This window comes from Choloepus didactylus, chromosome 4 (genome assembly GCF_015220235.1).
Source record: "Choloepus didactylus isolate mChoDid1 chromosome 4, mChoDid1.pri, whole genome shotgun sequence".
NCBI classification, from domain to species: domain Eukaryota; kingdom Metazoa; phylum Chordata; class Mammalia; order Pilosa; family Megalonychidae; genus Choloepus; species Choloepus didactylus.
Window position 1 is genome coordinate 43,652,264 of NC_051310.1, and position 20,265 is coordinate 43,672,528.

Here is a 20,265-nt window from a genome sequence, read left to right on the forward strand (position 1 = left end):
GTGGGTGAATCGGACATGACTTTTAAATATCCCCAAAGCAGGAAGACACAAATTATTCTGAGAGCTCTGTGAAAGTACCTATCCCTTTCCCACAAAGACAAATGGATAACAAGCCTGATAAACCTGTGGTCAACTCGACAGTTTCCTGGGGCCAAATGCCTCTTCTTCCTCCACAAGTACCCCTTTCCACCCCGCAGCGGCATATTAGAAACATCCAAGGGCATATTTAATAACCTTGTGCACTTGCTTCCCCTATCACAATTCACCCATTCCTAAGTATAGCCCATAGCCGTGCAAAATCCACAAAAATCTGCCTGTCTCCAGCTCTGTACCTACCCCATTCAGAGAAATGATATTATTTAGCAGTCTCTGCCTCCCTGTCCCAGTACCTCCTGCTGCTTTCTCAAAGCTTACCTGTTTCTTCACTTTTTCTCATAGCAAAACCTTATAGGGACACTGAGTCAAGCATAAATTCCCTATACTGCTTGCTTACCCCATGTGATGGACATTTGCTGTTTGGGGGCTGCTTAGCAGCTATTTCCCTTCCTTTTGGTAACAGCACCTTGGTTTTTCTCTCCCCACTTACCCCTCCCTTGTGATGAGTGGTACTGGTATGGCTGTACCTCAGGGAGTCCTGCCGGACACTTCCCTGACCAAAGGGTGGGTGCATAGCTCAACTTTGGCAAATTTGACTTTCACACTTGAGCAGAAGTGATAAAAAGATTGAAGCTTAGTTGTTTTGGGAGCAGAGCCCTGAGGAGACTTGCATTTTCTTCCCATTACCTGGCTTCCCACCATGCTGGTCCAAGCCTCTCCAAGACTGTTTTGCCAGCATTCCCTTCAAATATGTGAGCAACCTGATCATATCCTTTTAACGAATCCCTTTAGATTTAAGATAGCTAAAATCTGTTTCTGTTGCTTGCAACCAAGGAATCCTGATGATACAGGTTTACATTCCTTCCCTTCGCCTCTGTATGCCCCTTTCCTTCCTATTTAAAAAAAAAAAGAGGCTTTATAAGGAGACTCCCCCATTTTCAAACTCCAGCATCTTACCTTGACTTCTTCTCCTACTGCGAAGACCATGCACACGCACCCCCACCCCTATTTGCCCGGATCTCTCACGTCTGGCTTGTTTTCCTATAAAGCAGGTCCAAATAATTCCAAACTCAATATTGCATTTGATTTCAATGTTTCCTCTGCTTCTACCTCACTTGTCTCTTTCTTATCACAGTAAATGGTACAGACTATACTATACGTGGCCTCCAATTTCCACGCTCCAGCTCCCTCCAGAGCCTCCCTGATCTGGCTGCGAGCCCAGGCCCCCCACTGAAATCACCCTCTTGAGTGTTATCTTTCCTGACTTGTGGTCAGAGGGCAACCCACAGGGAACCAATCCTCTCTAACAAGCATAAAGAAATCTTTCTGATTCCTTTTAAAAGGTCATCAAAAAAAATTACTTAAGGTGGTCAAGAGCAACCTTTTGATGAATGGTTTGTTTTGGGGGAAAGGCAGGGAAGCTCTTTCTTGTCTTTCAGAAAATATATATAAGAAATGAACATGTCAAATCATACTTTGAGGATTATCACTGTTCTACATTAAATTTCACAATAAAAAATGTATTAGGGAAAAAAAGAACCTAACATATTCGATGCTCTTCAGAGACTACAGATACTTGAAAGCCTCCCCTTTTCCCTGTCTGGTGACAGAAAGGGGAAGTAACGAGAAATAACATTAACTTTCTATTGTGTCAGGGATTTGACATGACAGTGCTGAGCTGCTGCCAGTTATTAACTATTTCCTATATATCTGGCATTATGCTAAGCACTTTATATGCATCATCTCCTTTATTCTTATTTATATCAACCCTTGGGGTTGGGTGTTATTGCCATTTCCATTTTGCAGTTGAGAAAAGAGGCTCAAAAGCTTAAGTAAACTGCTTAAAGACATCCAGGTGGGATGTGGAGACTGAACTCAAACCTAGCTCTGCCAGGGACTTACTTTACAGGAAAACAAGCCAGATGTGAGAGATCTCTGTCTTCTGATATATTAATACAGATATGAAAACATTTTCTTTGATCCCAAAGTTTTTTTCCCTCTGATTTTAAATTAAAACATTTTTGCAGGCCTCTAAAGGTATTGTGGGTCTCAGTCACTGCACCTGCTGTGCCTAGTTAGGGAAGTTGGCCCTGAATTCAGTTCTCCTGCCTTCTGAGTCATTATTGAGTGTCTGGCCCAGTCCACTGGGTTGCTCCACCTGCTTTGATAATACAAGAAGGCAAAGGAAGGGCTGGAATCCTTTAGTGTGTGTCAGAGCCGTGGTTTGTCTCACAGCCCGTCCACCTTGAATCTGTACTTGAAACACTAGAACCACTACTACTGCAGCTATCTTCATCCAGGGTCACCCTCCCCACCATTCCCACAGCACCATGTGCATTTCTGTGTTCTTTGGAGGAAAAGCCTGGGGACCCACTCTTTGCTGCAGATGCTATTTTTAGGTCTGCATCTGCAGCAGACTGCTCTGCCCTGTATACACCTGATCTTTTTTGACATCTTCTTGGTGCAGATGGAAAGACCCCTGGATGGAGTGCCAGAAGACCTGAATTTGAACTTCATTTTGCCCTTACTAGCAATATAATCATGACTAAACCATACAGCCTCTCTGAGCTTTGATATCCCCATTTACAAAATGGGGTAAATGGAGCTGCCTTACTCAAAGAGAAAAGATATGTTAATGTAAGACCCTACATAAATTCTAAAAATATTTTTTATTAAAACAATTGTAAGTTTATGAAACATCATGCAGGAAGAACAAAAACCATATAAAATTTTATTAGGACAAAAATGATCCCTAATACAAGAATGAGTAAAACCAGGCTCCCAGACCACAGAGTTAAGTCTTCGGGAGAGCTGGATAGAATAGAGACCTGTTGATGCTAACGATGTGTCTTAGTTCCTGTTCTAGTCTGCTAATGCTGCTGAATGCAAAACACCAGAGGTGGATTGGCTTTTATAAAAGGGGGTTTATTTGGTTACACAGTTACAGTCTTAAGGCCATAAAGCATCCAAGGTAACACATCAGCAATCAGGTACCTTCACTGGAGGATGGCCAATAGTGTCTGGAAAACCTCTGTTAGCTGGGAAGGCACATGGCTGGCGTCTGCTCCAAAGTTCTGGTTTCAAAATGGCTTTCTCCCAGGACGTTCCTCTCTAGGCTGCAGTTCCTCAAAAATGTCCCTCTTAGTTGCACTTGGGATATTTGTCCTCCCTCGGCTTCTCCAGAGCAAGAGTCTGCTTTCAACAGCCATCTTCACACTTTCTCTCATCTGCAGCTCCTGTGCTTTCTTCAAAGTGTCCCTCTTGGCTGTAGCAAGCTTGCTCCTCCTGTCTGATCTTATATACTGCACCAGTAATTTAATTCAGGCCCACCCAATGGGCAGGCCAACACCTCCATGGAAATTATACAATCAGAGTCATCACCCACAGTTGGGTGGGGAGCATCTCCATGGAAACACTCAAAGAATTACAATCTAATTAACACTGATAGTTCTGCCCACACAAGATTACATCAAAGATAACAGCATTTGAGGGGAAATAATACATTCAAACTGCCACAGTTCCTTACTCTTCTTTCTTTTTGAGTCTGCTACTGGCAACTTGGCTTCTATACTATGGCTTAGAGCCGCCCCCTCCCCTAGCAGGATTTTGATTCCTTGAGTATATAGGCCAGAATCCTCAAATTGGGTTTGAGGATTGTGTTCCCAGAGACCCTTGCTCTTAACCTATGACTCTGCTTTGATTCATCCTTAAGGGGCAAGGTTTCCATAGTAACCAGGTTTGATGCCCTGTGGCTGGTCTGAGGACCATAGAACTGTCAAGGACACAGTTCTGTCACCACAGAACTAGCAATTGGAAATGATTCAGGCCACCCTACTCTTTGTACAATTGAGGAAAATGAGGTGGGGGGTGGGAGTGGCAGAGCTGGGGTAGAGCTAGGTTGAGAATTCAGCCAGGGTTGCCTTATGATTTTTCACTTATGCTTTGATGGGCCCCTTCTTCCACTGAAAACAAACAAATACAACGGTTTACTACTGTGTTGCTCTAAGGACAGAGATATTAATATAGATATGAAAACATTTTCTTTGACCTCAAAGTTTCTTTTTTTCCCTCTAATTTTAAATTAAAACATTTTTGCAGGCCTCTAAAGGTATTGTGGGTCCTAAGCACTGCACCGACTGTGCCTAATCAGGGAAATCAGCCCTGAATTCAGCTCTTCTGCCTTCTGAGTCGTTATGCTTTCCTCTGCGCAATGCTGCCTCCCACAGCCTGAGAGAGCCGAGCCAACTGTCAGCCCCAGATGGAGAAAGAGAGAACTGAGCCCCTGCAGCCAGCAGGTGCAGGGGAGGTCCCTCTTCCTCAGGTGGGCTTTGCTGCCAGGCTAACTGAAGCCACAAACTGTCCCTGAGAGGGGACTGTAGGCTGCCTTTCTGACAGTGTCCTAGGGCAACCCAGAGGTCTGCCTGCAACCATCTCCCCTCTCCCTGCCTGGCCACCAGCAGAAAACAGTTTCCTGTTTCGAAAGCCTACTGTGTGTTGGGTACTCTAGATGCATTGGGTCACCACAACAGACTTATCAGTAGGTGATATTATCTCCATTTTACAGAGGAGGAAACTGAAACTCAAGGCAGCTAAGGGCTCTTGCCCCTGATACCACATGCTGTGTACTTCCTCTACCGCTCTGAGGAACCTGGTGTAACTCCCTCTGCTCTAGTCTGAACCCCAGTGCTTTCCTTCTGAGAAGAACGGCTTGACAGTGGGCTTAGAACTCCTTGTCTGCATTTCCCACCCCCAGTTTGGGATGCACCTTTGTTGATCTTTGAATATCCTGGCCAGGAACACAAGTTGATGGGGAGACCCGTGGCCCCATCAGGCAGTTAAAAGAATATAAAAGATCAGATTAAGTTCAGACAGCCAGAAAGCAACCCGGAGGCTTTTGCAGAGTGGGGGCAAGTTCAGCTGGATGAACCTCAGGTTCCTTTTCCTAGAAGGATCCACACTGTTTTGGACCTCTGAGAACTCTTTATCATTGTGACACATTATAAGAGGGAGAGAGGGCTGCAGCCACTCTTGTCTTCTCTCCCACCGTGTCTCCCTCTCTCTTTAGGTCAGGAAACAGCCATCAAATCCCTCAGGTCAGGCCTAGGCACACACAGGGTCTGTGACTATGAGGAAAGGGTGTCCCTTTCTGGTGGATTATTTACAAAAGGACTCACTCAGGGGGGCTATAAATTAAAAAGATGTCCTTTCCTCTCCACTGAGGCTCCTGGTGCCAGGGCCTAGGCTTGGCATAGGTATGGAGGCTGGATTTCATTCCCACTCCATGCTCAGCCTTTCCGCAGGGCCCAGATGTGGGACCCAGCTCAAGTCAGGGGCTCTCTGCCACCAGTACTCCATATCCCAGAATCTCCAGGCTTTCCAGATGACGCCCATTATTTTCCACCTCCCAGTAGAGAAATCTACAGTGACCTCAAAAAGAAGGCATTTTGTGTAATCTTTGCCTTAAAAACCAAAATGGTGGGGCTTGGACGTTTAGGCCTGGCCTCAGGCAAATTCGTTAACTTCCCTAGGCCTCAGTTTCTCTATCTCTAGGACGTGGGGCCAACTAGAAACGCCTTTGCAGAGCTGCTTCAATAAATGGACTGGATGGACTCGATGCTGTACATGGTGGGTCTTCAAACCCACGTGGACCCTGGCTCTTAGGAAGCCCATGCCTCTGCAATACCCGCAGTGGATGTTGTACACGCGGTTCCCACAATGCCCATAAAAAGAGGGGAGGGTCCGGGCTAGTCCTTTCCACCTGGCTCCTGCGGACACTTCAAACGCAGGCGGGAGCGGGCCGGGTCAGGCGGGGGCAGAGGGAGCGGGAAGGGCCAAGGAGTCGAGCATCGCAGCCACGTGCGTCGCGGCCCGGGTGGTAGGCGCATTTCCAGGAGCCCGGGGGGGGGCCGACCCCCGGGCTGCGGGAGGCGGCGGGAGGCGGCGGGGACAGCGGGCCAGACCAGCAAGCGGGCGAGCAAGGAGTTAAGCCGGGCCAGGAGCAGAGCGCCTGTCAGACGCGAGCATGTGCAGTTTCCACCGCATCCGTACTATGGGTGAGTGCCGCCGCCGCCGCCGCCTGGGGCTCGGTTCCTCCGGGGCAGCGGCGGCTGCAGCCCCCCGGCCGCCAGGTCGCCGCGGAGGGAGCCGACACACAATGCGGGATTAAGCGCGGCGCGGGAGGGCCAGGCGGCGCGGGGGAAGCACCGCCGGCAACTCGGCGCGGGGGGAGCCCGAGCGCCGGGGCGTGGGGGCGGGGAGCAAGCGGCGCAGGAGAGCACCCGGAGTCCCGGCGCGGGAGGAGGAGCGGGAGCGAGCCGAGGAGACCGCGCTCCTAGCGGCACCTGCGCCGGGCTGGCTGCCGGCCCTGCCGTGCCCCTGCCCGCAGCCCGGGCCCCGCACGGGTAGGTGCCTCCGATGCCCGCAGAGAGGCCTTTCCGCCGTCTGGAGAGGTGGCCGTGCGGGGCGGGCACCCCCTAGCGCGGAGAAGCGGGTGATGGAGGAGGTGATGGGGAAGATGGGGCGACCCGGCTGGGGGCTCTGCTTGATCCCGCTTCCTCTTTGCTTTCGGTTTCGAAGCGGCGCCCCAGCTCTTGAGCGAGACGCAGATGATATTGTGCTCCCGGACTTGGATTTCCTACGGGGGATGGGCGCACAGGGGGGCGTGTTGGGGAAGGGGTGCGCGTTGGCAACTTTCCCCTCCTGAAACAAAGGGGCATCGGGGAGAGGCGAGGGAAGGGACCAGCCGGAGGCTTCAGGCAGCGGAAGGTTGACACCCCCCCTTCCTTCCTCCGGGCGGAGAGCACCCCGGAGGCCGCTTCGAGAGGGCAGAGACGGAGCGTTAGTCCGGGTTGGAGCTGGGGAGCCAGCGCTTGGGCGTGAGAACCACGGACCCTTCTGAGTTTGAGGCTGAGGACTTTCCAGCAGGGGAGCGAACCGTGCTCAAACGACCCCTGCTACCTCCGCCCCAGAGGGCACGGGAGAACTGGGCGATGATGGACTGTACACCTAGGCGTCCTCCCGTCCCCGGGTCGGCGCTCAGGGGCGCAGCCCAGTTCCCTGGCCGCCGGCTCTTCATCTGCTCTCCTTGAGCTCTAATCCTTTGTGGGAGATGCAGGGCTGGGATGAGGATCGGTGCAAGCCCTGTTCCTGGCAAGGGCAGGGAGACGTTGGCCTCTTTCCCAGGTGTCTTCCTTTCTCTCTTTCTAAGCCTAGTCAGAAACTGATCCCCTTTCCTTCTTTCCTTCTCTTCCTGGACTGTCTCCTTTCTTTCTCCAGGATTTCCTTGGGCATATGTATGGTTGCCTCAGGTACAAGTTTGCAGTGGCGGATTGGTTCTGATGCAGCTTGGGGCCCCCCCAGGAGGAAAAGAGCAGGACCCCAGGGAGTTGTGGTGCCAGTGTAACCTTGGGGGCTCTGCTCTCCAAATCTTGTGTGTTCCCGGTTCCCTAGTAACGAATGAACTCTTACTTTGGCCTTCGGACTTGGGTCATCTGGAGGCCTGGATTCCTCGCTGCTATTCCAAGAAGAGGGGTCAAGGGGAGGGCGGAGCAGCCCATCCTGGGGGTGGTACAGTGCCCTTCTCTCTAGAAAACAAATGGGCCAGGTGCCAGGTTCCCGGTCCCCGGCCTTGTGTTCCAGGAATGTAATGCCTTCAGCTCTGAGCTGGGGGCATGTGACCACTGGCTCCTGTCCTGTGGCAGGACTGCCCCCTTGCCTTGCTTTCTGGTAGAAAGGACAGCCTTTCAGGAGCTCAGGGTTTTTTTTTCCTGACTGCAAGGCAGAGAAGACACTGGGCCCCTGGGTGACTCTTCTTCCTGTTCCTGCAAATGAAGTAATGATGTGAGTGGCTGGGCTACGGGGTAGGCTTGCCAGGACTCTCTGCTCTGGAGACATGGGAGAGGGAGGGTGGATTGGGATGAGGCTTTGTATTTGGGAAACAGAGATGGATAAGTGGGGGAGACAACTGGGCCTGGGCCAGCTTGTCCTCAGAGGGAAATGGCAAGCTGATTCAGCATTGACTTTGGCCACTTAAGGTATAGGAGTGTGTGTGTTTGGGGGGGGTGCGGATTCCAGCACCAGAAAGGGGTAGCAGGACAAAGTGAAGTCTTCTGAGCCATAGCTCTGTGAACCTAGAACTTTTGGCTGAGGTCAGATGTAGGGCCAGACCAGAGAGCACCCCCGACCAGCTTCCAAGGACCTTCCCCTCTACATGGGCCACGCTGATTATGGGCCACGTTGATTATCGCATAATCTCTCATTGGGTTTGTGGGTTTATCTGAAGCTGTTTATTCTGAGCTGAGGATAATGATGTGAAGGCTTGGCCTCCTCACTCCCAATGGCGAGAGAACAGGCTTTTCCGTGGACTGTTCCTCAAATGTACTGACTGTAAGATAGGAAAATGATACTCCCCTGACTCCCTCTTTTAAAGTGATGAGGCGGGAATTTTTGCATTTATAAAGTGCTTTAAGAGCCTCAGGTCCTTGGATGAAAGAAGTTAAATTAGTTAGGATGCCTTATACTGTGTTTATTTCAGTTGTATCAAATTTACATATGGCTTCTAAGGGGATCGGTGTCCTTTTACAGGAAAGGGCCAAATTACAGTTTTTGCGATAGGGAAGCTCAGTGTTGGTTTTAAAAGTGTAGTTATTATCAGAAAGGCACTTGCTGCAGCACATAAGCACCAAGTGTTTCTCCGTCTCTGTTCTTTGGGTGTCTTGGCACTCCCTTCCTGGTAGGATTTTTCCTGGTAGATGGTGTCCAGCCTTGGACATCCGTGGCAGTCACCTTCTCCAAGCTCTCAGGGGGGTCTCCAGGGATCTTGGGGACTCTGATACCACAGATCTGGACCTGGGTAAGGATAGTAAAGTGAGGCAGCTTGGTCTTAGCAGCAGCCGTATCAGATCTGGCTGTCCTTGAGCGAAGGGAAATCTAAGGTGCTCTCAGCCTGGCTGTTTTCAAATTTGTATCCGTTTACTCTCCTCCCTTCCTTCTGAGAATTTACACACAAGGTGGTTTGTGTTTTATTTTTTCTTGGAGGAATATTCCTTTTAAGGCGTGGATAATTTCTGAGTTGGCAGACTCTCAGCTCCTGTTGTGGCAACACCTGGCTGAGGAAGGGATTCTGATATTCTGAGCAGGAAGAAATTCAGCCTTTCTGGTCAGGTCTTCCACTTACTCCACCACCCCTTTTCAGAAACCAGAGGTTTTGTATTTGAAAAGTAAAGATGATTTCTGGGAAGAGGAGGAGGTCGCTTTGGTTATGGTTTCCTCAAGGAAAATGAGTCACATGGAGAGTTAGGACACTGGCTATGGTATGTGTGGATTGTGTGTTGGGGTGTGTGTGTGTCTTCTTTTTGGTGATTTAAAAGCATTAAGAATCAGGTACTGGAGGAGGTCTGTAGGTTATACTTTTTCATTATGAGCTAAAGTTGCTCTGATAAAGTTTAGGTACCCACATGGAGAGGACCAGAGCATGGGTTTGGTTCAAGATGTCCATTGCCTCAGACTTTGAGCTGTGGGATACTCTATGCTGCCATGATTCAAGGAAAAAGAAGTGGTTTTAAAACCTGGCACACACGTTCATATGCAGAACTGAGACTAAGTAACCTGTCACATTACCGAGATAAAAAGGAGGGCCTGTTCCCTTCGCTTTGCATACATTCATCGGGCTGCAGGTTTGGACTTCTGCTCTCCTTCTCTTTAAGGCTGTATGTACTCGATGTTCGTTGTAGCACCAATTCCCCTATGTATAAATTTAGTGCAGCCGAGTTCTCAGCTTGATTTCGGCTCCATGCTCCTTCAAAGGATGGCTCTGAACAGTAACTTTCCATCCTCTTCCTATGTTAGGCCTTCTACCTCTGGGTTGAGTCACTTTCTGATCCAGCAATTTTAGGAGTATCCAAAGTCATCGCCAATTCCAGTTTCTCAGCATCCAGCTCCCTACAATCTTATATCCAGATTCAGAGGCAGTTTGATATCCTTTCAGGGCTCTTGGCTCTCTGGGTAGCTGGTATTGCAGAAAGGGCAGCATCCTTGAAATTAGTGCAAACAGTCTACAAGGGCAGGATCTGGGTCTTCAGATTGTTCCTTCCTGCTGTTCGATCCTCTGGAAGCACGGCAGTTTAAAAATTAAAAAAAAAACATGCACACAGAAAAAAAACAAAAGACCTTGCTCTGTCCATTCCTAACTTACACATGATCCAATAGATATTTGGGGAAAGTCAGAGAGAACCCTTTCTGCTGCTCCTTTCCTCTTCTGAAGCCCAGACATCAGGACATACTGGATTAGCCACTTCTGACCACTTTCACAGTTGGACTCTGTTTCGGTTTGCTAAAGCTGCTGGAATACAATATACCAGAAATGGGTTGGCTTTTTCAGTGGGGATTTTTTAGGTTGCAAATTTACGGTGCTAAGGTCATGAAAATGTCCCAATTAAGGCATCAAGAGGTGGATAACTTCTTTGAGGAAAGGCTGATGGCATCCGGGATTTCTCTGTCCCATAGGAAGGCACATGGCAATGTCTGCTGGCCCTTCTCTTCTGGGTTCTGGTTGAAAAATGGCTTTCTGTCTCCAGAATGCCTCTGAGTGTTTCTCTCTTAGCTTCTCTCAGTTCCGAGCACTCTCCAAAATGTCTTCTCATAAAGGACTCCAGCAAGGGGATTAAGACCCACCTTGAATGGATGGGGACGCACCTCCATGGAAACAACCTAATCAAAAGGTCCCACCCACAATAGGTCTGCTCCCACCAAGAGTGGATTAATATAGTCTTTTCTGGGGTACATAGCAGATCCAAACCAGCACAGACTCCAATGCCTTCTAGCTCCTCCACTCATTCATTGTTTCATTTTAGTTTCCACGAGGCACCCCTATCACATGAGTTTCTAGAATGGTCCATTTCCATCAGAAAGGTCACTCACCCTGAGTTTTAGTAAGGCCTTTGACACCAGCCCCGAGGAGGTAGGGATCGCAGCCAAGAAAGAGATTGAAGGACCACAAAGAAAGGATTCTTTTCTTAACTTCTAAGGGGTGATTCATGCTTCCAGATGAAATGTGCTTCCTGGGACTTCGTGATTTTGTCACTTGTGTAGTCAGCGCAGGGGTGGACCCTCTTGTAGCAGGGAAGCTCACCTTGCGGACCTGTAACTGCCCTTCCTTGGAATACCGATGGGGACCTGTTTGTAGCCCTCTGGCCATCCCATCCCCATCTCCTTTTTCATAGCTGACCTTGGCCAGACCCCCAATAGAAAAGCCTTTCCAAAGCCAGGAAGAAGGTGGGCAGGCATTGGCCTTATTTTCTCTTACCTTGTTAAAACACGTATGGACAAGACATATTGTCACTCACTGGGCAACACAAGAAGCAACTCCAGATTTTTGCCAGTGGCTGTGAAATGACCTTCTTATCTTGAACTGTAGGTGTCTTAAGGCTTTCATATAGCCTGCACAGCTTCTAGCACATGATGAGTGCTTAGTAAATCATCGACAGTGATACTTGGATGTGATCAGATACCCAGATTTCTAGGGCACTGGACAATGATGGTGTTCGTGTGGGAGATGATGGTTGGCAAAGGCTTTAGGAATCAGGAAATCTGGGATCCCTTTCTGATGAACTCACTTACACGACCTTGGACAACCCATTTTAGTCCTCCAAGGCTTAATTCCACAGATGGAGCTTCAGCTGGCTTCAGTGCTAATAGCACTAACAATGGCAGCCACCTTCTATTGAATACTTAACCATATGCCAGACATTAGTCTAAGCACTTTACATATTGTTTCGGTTTGCTAAGGCTGCCAGAATGCAGCATACCAGAAATGGTTGGCTTTTACAATGGGGATTTGTTAACTTACAAGTTTAGAGTTCTGAGGCCATGAAAATGTCCCAATTAAGGCATCAACAGGATGATACCTTCTGTGAAGAAGGGCCACTGGCATCCGGAATTCCTCTGTCAGATAGCAAGGCGCGTGGCCGGCACCTGCTCATCCTTCACTCCTGGATTTCATTGCTTTTAGCTCTTGGTTCCAGTGGCCTCTTCCCTGAGCTTCTGCGGTTCTAGTCCTCTCTTAGCTTTTCCATGACTTTTCTCTGTAAGCTCTGTCTCAGTGTTTCTCTCTGAGCTCTCTTGGCTTTTTCTGCCTTTTATCCTCTCATAGAGGACTCCGGTAAAGGATTAAGACCCACCTTGAACTGGGTGGGTCACATCTCAGTGGAAACAACCTAATCAAAAAGTCCCACCCATAATAGGTCTGCACACACAGGAATGGATTAAAAGAACATGGCCTTTTCTGGGGTACATAACATCTTCAAACCAGCACACATATGTTCTCTTTTTCTTGCAGCAATGAGATAGCCACAATTAGTTATCCCTGTTTTACAGTTGGGAAAACTAAGGCTCTGAAAGATAAAGTGATTGCACATGCCACACAACTTGTGTCAACTGGGATTTGAAGCTGAGATCTGTCTGATTCTATTGTGTTCTGTGGCCTTGGGCCTGGTGATGGAACAGGTGTTGGGGAGAGCATGCAAGTGAAGGTGGTGTTACAGTTACGATGCGAGAAGGAGAGCTGATGTGGATTAGACCCAGCCAATTAAGAGGAGATGGAAGTACAAACTCTTACTTGAAAAACAGCATCCTGGTGAATGTTCTGGAAGGTAAGAGAAGTCTCTACACTGCAGTGGGAAAATAGACCTGGGAGTTACTTTAAGGGTAACAAGCTTTATGCTTAGCATAGGAATGAATCTTATAAACCCCATTTCATTTTTTTTAAATTTTATTTTGAAATAAATTCAAAGTTATAGGAACAGTTGCAAAAACAATACAAACCCCATACACAGAACTCCAGCATACCCTGACCCCCCTCCCCTGATACCCTGATCCACCAACTTTAACGTGCTGTCACACCGCCATTTCTTTCTTTCCCTCCCTCCCTATCTATCATCCATTATCTGTTGCTCTGTCTTCTGAACATGAGAGCAAGCTGCACACATCCTTGAACAAACTATATAATTCACATATACATTTCCCATGAACAAGAACATTCTTTTATGCAATCCCATTAAGCACCGCTAAGAAGTTCAAGAAATTCAACATTGATACAAAACTTCCATTCTATGTTTCCTTTTTTTCCTTTCTTATGTCCCAACTGTGTCCCTTTGAACCTCCTCTCCTCCATCCTCAGATCCCATCCAGGATCATCCTTGGCATTCAGTTGTCATCTATTTAGACTGTCTTTTTTTTTTCAATTGTGGAAAAATATCTACAGCCTAAATCTTCCCATTCCACCCCCTCCCTAGCATTCCATTAGTGGGATTAATCACATTTAGAATGTTGTAATGCTATCACCTTCCCACCATCCTTTACTAGAAATTTCCCTTCACCTCAAACAGCAATCCTACACTCATTTCTTAGCTCCCCATTGCCCCTTCCCCCACTTCTCGTAACCCATACTCTACTTTTCATCTCTGTGGTCATATTCTCTAATAATTTCTTTGTGTTTACTGTGGGGCTTAAAATTAACCTCTTAAATCCATAACAATCTTGGTTTTTTCTTTGATACCAACTTAACTTCAATAGGACACATAAACTATGTTCCTATACTCCTCCATTCCCCCACCTTTATATAGTTCTTGTCAAAAATTACATATTTTACATTGAGTCCAAAACCACTGATTTGTCATTAGAGTTTGTGTATTTTATATCATGTAGGAAGTAAATAGTGGAGTTACAAATAAAAAATTATTGACTTCTATTTGTATTCCATTGTGGTCAGAGAATGTGCTTTGAATATATTCAAATTTTTTTGCTTTTTTTTTTTTTTTTTAGTTTATTGAGGCTTGTTTTATGTCCCAGCATATGGTCAATTCTGGAGAAAGATCCGTGATCACTAGAGAAAAATGTGTGTCCTGGTGATTTGGGATGTAAGGTTCTATATATGTCTGTTAAAATTCTCTATATCTCTCTCTCCTTTCTTTGTTTCTCTGTCAGTAGGGCTCCCTTTAGTATCTGAAGTAGGGCAGGTCTTTTATTGGCAGAATCTCTCAGCATTTGTTTGTCTGTGAAAAATTTAAGCTCTCCCTCAAATTTGAAGGAGAGTTTTGCTGGATACAGTATTCTTGGTTGGAAATTTTTCTCTCTCAGAATTTTAAATATGTCATGCCACTGCCTTCTCGCCTCCATGGTGGCCGCTGAGTAGTCACTAGTTAGTCTTATGTTGTTGCCTTTGTATGTGGTGAATTGCTTTTCTTTTGCTGCTTTCAGAACTTGCTCCTTCTCTTCAGTATTTGACAGTCTGATCAGAAAATGTCTTGGAGTGGGTTTATTTGGATTTATTCTATTTGGAGTTCCCTGGGCATTTATGCCTTGTGTATTTATATTGTGTAGAAGGTTTGGGAAATTTTCCTCAACAATTTCTTTGAATACTCTTTTTAGACCTTTACCCTGCTCTTCCCCTTCTGGGACACCAGTGAGTCTTAAATTTGGATGTTTTATTTTGTCTGTCATATCCCTGAGATCCATTTAGATTTTTTCGATTCTTTTCTCCATTCTTTCTTTTGTTCTTTCATTTTCTGTTCTGTGGTCCCCTAGGATACTGAGTCGTTCAGATTCCTCTGATCTTGTATTATGAGTATCCAGAATCTTTTTAATTTGGACAACAGTTTCTTTTATTTCCATAAGATCTTCTGTTTTTTTATTTACTCTTGCAATTTCTTCTTTATGCCCTTCTAGGGTCTTCTTTATGTCCTTTATATCCTGTGCCATGCTCTTGTTCTTTGATTGTAGTCCTTTGATTAATTGCACCAAGTACTGTGTCTCTTCTGATATTTTGATTTGGGTATTTGGGTTTGGGTTCTCCATATTGTCTGGTTTTATCATATGCTTTAAGATTTTCTGTTGTTTTTGCCTCTTGGCATTTGCTTTGCTTGATAGGGTTTTTTCAAGTTGTAAAAAATACCAGTCTAATTTTTCAGAACTACAACTTGGTGGTGTACACTTTTCTAACTAACCAGCAGATGGCATCTGCGAGTCACCTATTCCCCTCAAGTCAGTTCTCCTCAACTTTTGTCTTTCTGGTGTGTGGGGAAATGATTCTTGTGGGGTTCAACTGGTGAACTCAGTTTGGGTGTGTTTTTGGTGCTGTCCACCCCGAATGTGGGGCGTGTGTCTGGGTGGTTAGGGAGGCAGGGCAGCTTTAATATTCAAACCTCCCAGGTGTTCCCCAAGATTCAAGGCTGTTGCAAGAGTCTAAGCCTTCATTTCGGTTTTGCTCCAGGTTTTCTCTGCCACTGACCCACAAGTTGCCGGCACTGATGTAGCGTCCCTGGGTTTACCAAGCGGGTCCCTTTCTCTGCTGTGATCTTCCAGGACCTCTGCTGAGGGAAGGCTGTGCTACGTCACAAGTGCGTGCTGTCCCTCAAGGGAAGCCCCGGGCCACTGGGCTGTGCAGGGGGTGCTCCCAGCCTGATGCAAAGATGGCTGAATGGGGCGTCTCGACTCCCCCCCTCTTTTGCACAGCTCCGCCTTCCCAGCTCCGGGACAAACTAGCTGTGTATGCACCCAAGGCCACTGTCCACAGCCGATATTGTGGCATGTGCTTCCTGGTGCAGTTTTGGGCTGTGGGTATGACCCTGGGCAGGAGTATCTCCAGCCCACTAGGGAACTGGCTGCAAGCAGCGGGGTTTCTTTCTCCTTTTGGCTCTCCCCTCTGGCCCCCTGGCCCTGAGGGAATCAGCAGTGGTCTATCCTCCACGCCAGACACTGAGAGGTTGGCACAGCCCGCTCCTGCCGTGCTTCACTGCGCGGTTCTCACTGTTGTAACTGCAGCTGCTCCTGGGTTTTTTTTTTGTTTTTTAGTTTTTTTTTAAAGAACTAGTCTGTCTCCAAATGCCAACCCCTGGTTTCCCCACACCACAGTGCGGCCGCAGGACTTTCAGCTGGCTTACTCACTCATTTCAGAATGCAGACTCCCAGTTTCACCAAGTGCATGGTCCCTGTGATTTTAGCAGACCTTGTCCAGCTGGTGCATTGCTGAAACTGGTGTTCTGGGTCACTTTCTGGTTTTTATGTAGTATTTTTCATGGAGGTGTTTTTTTGCCCTGTCTCACCTAGCCGCCATCTTAGGTTCTTCCCCATTTCATTTTGATGTCAAAATATTCCTCTCCCTTAACAGGCTCTTGGACAGCATTTTTCTTTCCTTCGCTCCACTGCCCCTGGTCATAGCAGCTTATCTTTGCAGACTACTGATTCTAGTAGTTGTCCTTCAACCCCTCTCCTAGTTTCTGGTTCTTCCCCTGCTTGTCATTATAGTCCATCTGTTGAGAGCTAATTATGGCTCTGGGGTCCCAGGTAAACTGCAAAGTACAAAAAGTATTACACCATCTTGTTCTTCTGAGTAAGATTTGTGGCAACTGATAACTCTATTCAAACCTGACCAGCCAGTTTCATTCTCTCTTTCATCCTCATTTGTTCCAGGCAAGTTAATGCTAACACCTCTTCTACTGTTTTGAGGTATTGGTGGAGGAAGAATGATGGTTGAGGTGGTGGCTTGGAAGAGGTTAGCTGACCCCTTGTTGAGAGTTGGCTTGATGCTGTATAATGGAGCGTTGGATAAGGGGCCGGGAGGTTCTTGTCTTGGCTCAGTGACTCTGGACAAATGACGTAAGTTTTTTGGCCTTCAGTTTCCTTATCTGTAAAGTAAGAATGTTTGGAGAGTTATTCTCTCACGTCTCTTCCAGCACTAATGTTGGATAATCCTGAGACATGTCCTTTCTCAGGGAATAACTCAACAGCTCTAGAACTCTAGAATGTCAGAGCTGAGAGAACATTGCTGGTTTTGGAGGAGAAAGAAGCCCAATTATTAGTTTTGGGGCAAAGTTTGAGCTGGAATAAGCCCCTCTTGTGAAGGGGGACTGGGTCAGGCCATTCCTTCTTTGCCTGTATAAATGGGGCAGCTGAGAGGTGGCACCTGTTCACCCCTGTCTTCACCATTTCGTTAGCTGTAAGAAGCATCTCTTGCATCCTGTCTTAGAACTTCAACTTCAGTTTATCCCTTCCCACCCCTCCCCAATCCTCTGAGGGTCCTGATGGAAAAGTCCCTAAGTGAAGACCACTGTGAAATTGTGCATTTGGTGTGTGTTTCACTTGGATTTGGCAAACTCCAGGGCCTGGCTCAGCTCAAGATCGCCACCAGGTTTCCACGGCCTGGGGACTTCGATAACTTCTGGGTGAGTCCTCATTGGTGAGAACAGGCCTCCTTCCTGCCATCCTAGCACCACCTGCAAGAGCAAGACCAAACCATAAGCTCAGCCTAGGAACTCGGGGTAGTCACACTGCCCTTTCTGTTTGCGGAATTGGGCCATCTTGATTTCCCTTTGAACAAAGCCATTTGTCCAAAGGCCCTTGGACTCGCCAATCCATAGAGATATCTATTTTCATTGCATTATGTTCCAAGTCGAAGAGCAAATGAGTTCCCACTGATTCCACCAAAGAATACTCAGATCTTTTCTGTTTTTGTCTATCTGAGTTTGCTAGGGATGCCATAACAAAATACCGCAAACTGGATGGCTTAAAACAACAGACATTTATTGTCTCACAGTTTTGGAGGCTAGGAGTCTGAAATTAACCTGTCAGCAGGGCCATGCTTGTAGGGTTCTGGCAGGGCTTGCCTCGATCTGTGTCATAATTCGGTTTCTGCCTCCGTCACATGGCTGTCTTCTCTCTGGTCTGTCTCCTATTCACTATGTCCAAATCTTCTCTCCTTCTAAGGACAGTAGAACCCTAATTTGCTTGGCCTTATCTTAACTAATAATATCTTCAAAGATCCTATTTCCAGATAGGATCACATTCATGGCACCAGGGGTTAGGCCTTCAACATATCTTTTTTTGGAGAGCATAATTCAATCCATAACAATGCCTGCCTTACATTTTTCCTATAGATCTTCATTGCCCAACAACAGTTGTTTCCCATGGTGATTACGATACCATTAAGAGATGATTTTGGATAGTACAGGAACAGACATTTCTTCTTTTTTTTTTTCCCAACAGCTGAATTTTATTGCATCTTTAAATTATCACAAATGTGTCTGGCATCTTGTTGTTTCCATAGCTGGACAACTCTTAGATCTTATTTATCATCTTGCTGAACTGTTCCTTTTTTCAGAGACATAGATACCATCCAAAACTTTTCAGATACCCTTGTTTTTAACTGCGGTGACTTGCTCTATCAGAACAGATTAATTTGATACAAGTTCAATGTCATTTCCTTCAATAATCAACTCATCTTTCTGGGCTTGAATTACTGAACAGGCAATGCCTGGCCTCATCTAAACCCTGAGGATGTGTTTTTCACCCAAGAAACTTCAGATTTCAACAAGAGACCCACTCTCCTGAATAATGACATTGATGGGAAAGTGAGCATACATGGAAGCCTCAGCATAATCCTCTTGATCATGTTCTGTACATTACTGCAGAGAGTGTGAAGTGTAGCCATTTCCTTTCGAGTTCCCCACCATTTATCCACCTGAAGCCTCTTTTCCTTTCCAAGGAGACCGAGTTCCACATTGATGTGATTGAAGTCCCTCTGCAGGGTTCCTGTGGGGCCCTTTGCAATAATTGTGCATCTCTTCAGCAAGATGTAGGTATTTTCTGGACATTTTCTGAGTCTACGTTCTCACGGTAGATGCAGCAAAAAGACTGACATTTCATTTTAATGGCTATGTTTCTAATGAGGGTAAAGAAACCTGATGTAGTTACAAAGCAATCTAATTTTGTCTCCCGCTGTCCCTTTATGTTTATTTGGTGGGACTAGCTTTATTCCCACATGAAAACTCAGTCATGCCTCGAAACTTTTCTTGTCATTCTTAGGCAGAGGAAGGTTGTGTGGTCATGTTAAGTCACAAGCGTGGTCTCAATTTAGTACTCACTTCATCCAGTCCTTTGTAACTGGATCGGAGGGCAGAGAGGTACTCATTTGGCCAGCACCATTATCAGACAACTTCCTGGGCGTGGTAGGTATTTAATGCTGATCCTCTTTTGTGGGCATGTTCATGGTATTCTCAGAGACACACCAGCTCCACCCCCACCCCCCACCCCAGTTGCTAGGATCCCTCACTTCCGGTCGTGTTGATAAGAGCAAATCATTCTCTATTCTAGGTCATTGCTTGGAGCTCCTTCCTCAGCCCCTAAAATCCAGTGATTGTCCTCTAGCTTCTTTCAGCTAAGGTCCTGTAGGCCACCCCCTCTCACATTCGTCCAAGAAAGCAATCATACGTCTTTGGTCCACTGCACCCTGGGAAGGCAGGTCCCCTCTTGGCTCCTCTGACGGCTGACGGCCTGTGTCTCCCCCTCAGATGTCTCAGGTGGTGGCCAGACACCAGTCCACAGCTCCCGGTTGCAGGAGACACAAACACCAAGCCTCCTGGGTGGTCTTGTTGAAGCTCCTCCCAGCAGCTTGGCATGAGCCCCTATGGGCATAGGGTGAGATCATGGCACACCAAAGCTCTCCCAAAATTCCTCTGCAAAGATTCCCCACCAATCTCTGCCCATTCTGACCTGTTTATACCCTCAGTGTGAGGGAGGGGTTCTTGCCTCTGTTTTTTTTTGAAAATGGACATTCTTGTCCAGTGCCACACTTGGGAATGACATGCCTTTTGTATTGGTGCCTTAGTTATGACTTGATTTAACATCTTGTTATATGTACATCATCAAAACCATACCTGTCATAATAAGCCCATGATTTCATGGACATTGTTGCTTAGGATAAGGCTACAGGGCATATTTAACTTAAAAATGGACTTAAATAAAAAGGTTAATAATGGCAACCAACATTTATGGGATATTTATAATGCCAGGTCCTGTCTTCAGTGCAGTAAACCTGCTCTCTCACTTAATCCTCACAGGGTCTGTCCTTGCATTATCTCTGTTTTACAAATGAATAAACTGAGGCAAAGAGGGGCTGAGCAGCTTGTCCGAGGTCACACAGTTGGCGTCAGAGCTGGGATCAGAGGGGAAGGAATCTGACTCCAGAGTCTGCATGTTTAAACCACTCCACTTTGTGGCTTCCCAGAAAGGGTGGTGGGTAGCAGGAAGGCGGGACTCAAATGATTGGGAGACGCCTTGATGGCTCAGGAGATAATCGTGGGTTCTTACCTCTGGCATTCACTCTCTACAGATTGCCTT

At 46.8% G+C, this 20,265-nt stretch overlaps 1 protein-coding gene across 2 annotated transcripts in view; it reads left to right on the forward strand.

Annotated features, from left to right (window-relative positions):
* Nucleotides 1-6,350: 6,350 nt before the first annotated feature.
* Nucleotides 6,351-20,265, forward strand: part of TMEM229B (transmembrane protein 229B) — a 49,608-nt gene continuing 35,693 nt past the window's right edge. The window contains exon 1 of one of the 2 annotated variants that reach the window (XM_037832482.1): nt 6,351-6,497. The gene's annotated coding sequence lies outside the window, so the exon portion shown is untranslated. Of the gene's footprint in view, nt 6,498-12,467; nt 12,744-20,265 lie in introns of those variants that run through there. The other variant, XM_037832485.1, reaches the window with a different exon arrangement.